The sequence below is a fragment of the Triticum urartu genome, chromosome 5A (genome assembly GCF_056163025.1).
Source record: "Triticum urartu cultivar PI428250 chromosome 5A, HENAU_Tu73, whole genome shotgun sequence".
Classification (NCBI taxonomy): Eukaryota; Viridiplantae; Streptophyta; class Magnoliopsida; order Poales; family Poaceae; genus Triticum; species Triticum urartu.
In genome coordinates this window covers 685,054,616-685,059,647 of record NC_141877.1, presented here as the reverse complement: position 1 = coordinate 685,059,647, position 5,032 = coordinate 685,054,616, and the positions used below count along the sequence as shown (strand labels likewise).

At 45.2% G+C, this 5,032-nt stretch overlaps 1 pseudogene; it reads right to left on the bottom strand.

Annotated features, from left to right (window-relative positions):
* Nucleotides 1–1,094: 1,094 nt before the first annotated feature.
* Nucleotides 1,095–4,451, bottom strand: LOC147974176 (G-type lectin S-receptor-like serine/threonine-protein kinase B120; annotated as a pseudogene).
* Nucleotides 4,452–5,032: the final 581 nt, after the last annotated feature.

Below are 5,032 nucleotides of genomic sequence, written 5' to 3'. Positions count from 1 at the left end.
TCGACTGTTACTTTGTAGCGGAGCGACAGGGCAGGTTGAGACCACCTAGGAGTGAGGTGGGCCTGGCCCTGGTCGGAGTTCGCGGATACTTAACACGTTTAATGAGATCGGATGGAAGGGTCTGCAGGTGAGGGGTGGGGGTGTGCTGCCTCCCTTTCGGTGGAGCGGTGTTTCGTTCTACATATTCTTGGTGGCGGCTCTTGGCGGCATGGAGTAGCGGAGGCTTGGCGTCAGATGTGTGGTGACGGACACGCGCAGGAGGTCGACGCTGTCTGGCGTCGTGGTGGCATCGGCGGCAGCGAGACCGGGCAAGGCCGATGCAACAGTACCGCTCTGAAGATGGATATGTGGCAGGTGGCTGTGGCGGCCTCATACCCGGCAGGCGTCCTGGTTGAGGAGCACGCCGGACTGGTGGGTGCCCATACCCGGCAGGCGTCCTGGTTGGGACCTCAGGTCTTAAATGTTAGGTTTGGCTGCGAGGTCTGTTTGGTATTAGGCCCAGACCATCAGCGCCCCTTCATCAGTTAGATAGGAGTAGCGACAGAGGTTGCGAATATGATGGCTTTGGTCTTACTATTGTACGACTTTGTAAGGTCTTGTGTTAATAATTAATAAATTGGCCGTATGCATCGTCCAGATGCAGAGGCCGGGGGTATTCCTCCTTTTTTTTAAACGGCAATAATTTCTTATCAAATTAGCACTTAAAAATAAGACGTTAGGTAAATTATGGTGATTGTGTACAACAACTTGCTAATATTTTGACGCACCAATATAATAATATACCTGCAGTTACGGAGTACTCTACCATGAGACTTACATTAAAATCATGAGACATATTTTGGAATGGAGGTAGTACAATGTTTATGCTCCTATTGCAACGCATGAGCAATTATCTAATAAGTATAAGAAATCTCTTATTTAGTGAAAATGTAACACACACATAGTTTTATATGAATTTTAATAAAATACAATATATTGATACGTAATAGTTGTGCGAACTCCAACCATACATTTACTTAATATTCATTTTGGTTTTATCTATAACCAACTGTGTGCAATTGATACATCTAGAAGAGTTACCAAGTCTTGGAGCCAAAAAAGCCTCTCTATATGCTTTGCACGTTGGAACTATGGTACCAGTGAGTCGACCATTGGAAATACATGTAAATGACATGATCCTCGGAATCCATAGAACACTGTTTCTATCTCCCCTTGCGAATTTCGAGGCTCGTGTTTTTTACGGGGCTTTATCCTAGTCCGTCACTTCCATAGATCTGGTATCCAAAGTATATGGGCTCTTTCAACTGCGGGAGCTTTTATGGCTTTGTTATCCAGGATTTCTACCACCCAAGACATGAGGGGGCGAGCATTTGGGTTGTTCTGCACCGACAACAGTCCAATATGGATGCACCGTAGAGCTTCATCAGCTTCATCAGGAGAGCAACCCTCGATGATAGACGGGTCGACAAGATTCAACAACATCCCATCCCTCTGTAAGCTGCACGCCTGCATCGAATCAATAATGTAAGTAATCATATCAAATAGTACTAGGTAGCACCCATTCATATGAATTGAGCAACTTTTGAGCACTTACATGATCTATAAGGTTATGGGAGTGCGTGCTTGGGCTTGTAGTGCAGATCTTCAAGCCACTCACTATTTCCAGGAGTAATACACCAAAGCTGTACACATCAGACTTGACGGAGATGATTCCTTCCATTGCATATTCGGGCGACATGTATCCACTGCTTGCCGCATAAAAGTTAAACTTGACCAATTGAATTAAGCACAAAAACGAGAGTTAGCATGAATGAAAATTCTCACTACTCACAATGTTCCAACGACTCGATTGGTGTGTCCTTGCTTTTCATTGACACTAAATATCCTAGCTGTACCAAAATCAGATATTTTGGGGTCCATCTCAGCATCCAACAATATGTTGCTTGCCTTGAGATCTCTATGAATCATTGTCAATCTAGAGTCTTGGTGGAGATAAAGAAGGCCTCTGGCTACACCTGTGATTATCTTAAATCTTGTGGGCCAGTTGAGTAGTGACTTCCTTGTGTCATCTGCCAATGATAGAAATATACAAAGCATACTATCAGTGAAGTGTGTTCCTTTCATAGAGACTTTGCAACAAGTGAGCAGACGTACTGAAAATAAAGGAATCCAAACTTCCGTTAGGTAGGTATTCATAAATCAAAAGTTTTTCATCTTCATGAATGCTGCAAGCTAAAAGTTTGACCGTGTTCCTATGCTGCAACTTGGTGACCAGAACTATTTCATTCTTGAACTCCATTTCCCCTTGGACAGAACCTACACGAAGCCTTTTCACAGCAATGTCCTTACCATCTTCCAACTTGCCCTGAAACATGAGGTATTATTGAGTAAGAAAGGTTAGATCTTCCATTAATGATCCAATTATCAGTACAGGGGCTTCTTGCCTTATAAACATTGCCAAAACCTCCTTGGCCGAGAATGCTAGATTCAGAGAAATTATTTGTCGCGACAGCAATTGTTCGGAATCTCAAAATGGGAAACTCTGTGTTACTATCAACGAGTTCCTTACAAGTTCTTGAATATACTCGCATGATCCTTTGCCAGACACCTTTGCTAGCATGATTGCCTGTCAAGAATGTGTGTCTGTCCCATTAGTTTGTTGTGACTGGAGATGACATGTACTCCCTCTGTTCGGAATTACTTGTCTCAGAAATGGATGTATCTAGAACTAAAATACGTCTAGATACATCCATTTCTGCGACAAGTAATTCCGAACGAAGGGAGTAAATTAGAACGAAAATAATAATTTCCTACCTCTATTGACGTAGGCCCAAATAAACACCACACATATGAAGATCAAGAAACTTGACACAAATGGTAATACCATTTTTATAGTTTTGACCTTTCTCAGGTTACCTGCACAGAATTAGTTTACGCAGAATCATCAACGTTTATCAATGCTAACCATCACATCCATAGAATAGTAATGACTCTTTCTCTAATGCAAGCATGAAAACATTTGGCCATTCTTTCTTCCAATTTCAATGCATGGATCCCTCCTTAAAAAAACTATCTACTGAAACATAAGCAACGATACATACAAGGAGGAGCAACGAAGGAAACATACCTTGTAATACGTAAGTCCGAACATAGAGGTTCTCCCCTCCTTGTGTGTTGTTCTCCATGTCGATCAAATCCCCCATCCATAGCAGGCACCTTGTGTCATCTCCGTCGATATCCATGTTGCTCATACTGGAGTAAGCATATGCCACACATGAGCAATTGCTTTTGCGTTCCTCAGTGCACTCATCAAAGCTTTTGTTCGGGACATGGAGGAACTTGTCAGGGACCTTCATGCCCGAAAAGGTCAAGAACCCGTCTCCAGGGGTACACCTTCGCACCTCCTTCCGGCGGCATCCCTGCAAGAAACGTCCGACGATCCATCCTTTATCGTCCCTCGGCTCGAAACCATCCAAGCACTTGCGCACTGGGATGATTTCTGTGTTGTCGCAGTAACCATAAGGACCACAGTAGCTATACGTATTGCACTCATGTTCAGGCTCTGCGTACAGGGCTCTCCATACCGACATGTTGCTTTCCCAGCTTAGGACAGTTACCTTACCTGAGTAGTCAATATTCATCCTAACCAACACGGCGGAGCCGGTTGGCATGCCGAACGACATGTAAACCTCGTCGCCGGCATGATGCAACGCCATGTAGATAGTAGACTTGAACATATCCATGTAGTAGAAACGGAGGAGGTAGTTTATCCATACCGGGCTTCGCCGGTGTGGCCTCGAGCCATTCCAGATGAAGCTTTGCAGGAGGTTGTTGGGGTCTGCGCCGTAGGAGAACACGCCAGGTGCCGGGTCTTGCTGGCCTTTCCAAGCAATCAGTTGCTGCAGTGGATGCATGTTGTGGCTGAGCCTGAGATTCATGCCGGGCAGGAGGGTGTCGGTAGGCTGGTCGAAGCTTTGCCACAGTATGGCACCGTCGGCCAACGACCGGAGGATGAAGTTTCCAGTGTTCTCCAGCATCGCTACCACCGAGATGGCGGTAGTCAATGATGAATTGATGATGTTGTTCGTTCTCCAAAGGACACGGCCATTGCTATCAGATAGCACTATGTCGGAGCTGCTGGTTACGGCAAGATTCACAGAGGAAAGGTTTGTGATGGGAGCGGCCCGGTTGGAGACCCATACCACGGTGCACTCAGGGATGTCGTTGTACCATATTCCGACGTAGTAGTGCTTCTTGGTGGAGTTTGATGATGATGGGGAGAAGAACCCGAGGGCGAAAACTTGGTCTTCCGAGACAAGAACACTACCAGGGGAGAGCGGCTTGCCAGGGATAAGTAGGTGGTCGGATGCACAGAGAGGCACCGAGCTGAATGGCCAAGAGAGAAACAAAAGGATGGCATAAACAGAGAGGGAATGCATCATTGGCATTCTTGGCCTTGTGCTTCTTGCAGGATAATGCATGGGAGTGGTGCCAGTGCATATATTGCAAGGGAAGTGAGTGGGGTATAAATAGAAGCAACCAGAGGGCGATCGAGGCGGCCTTGGATTTCGGTGTTTGGATCCAAGGAGTTAATGAAAGAGCTGTTCAAATTTTCCATATTAGTACTGCTACCAGCCTGCTGTGAGGATTTTATATCTTATTATTTACTAGTTGATCAAAATATCAGCCTCTCCACATTTAGATAGTGAACATGGGTGCTTTCTATGGAACCTTTCGGTTAAGACCAAGGCGGCATATTCACCTTCTCTTCATCACCCACCTCGACACGCATACATACTAAACTGAATTGCACAGAACCACCACATATGTCGCATCGTTTTGCAGAAAAGACGAGGTTTCAAAAACTTTTCAGGATGCCCTGCAAGAAAGTGTTAATTTTTTGCAAATCACACTGGTTGACGGTTTCCCTCGGCTAACACCGAAACTGACAGTTCAGGCCTGCCGGCAAGCAATAAAGGGCGGGCCTGGGATTTAAACAGTGTGTATTCAAAATCTGAAAGAATAATCTTTT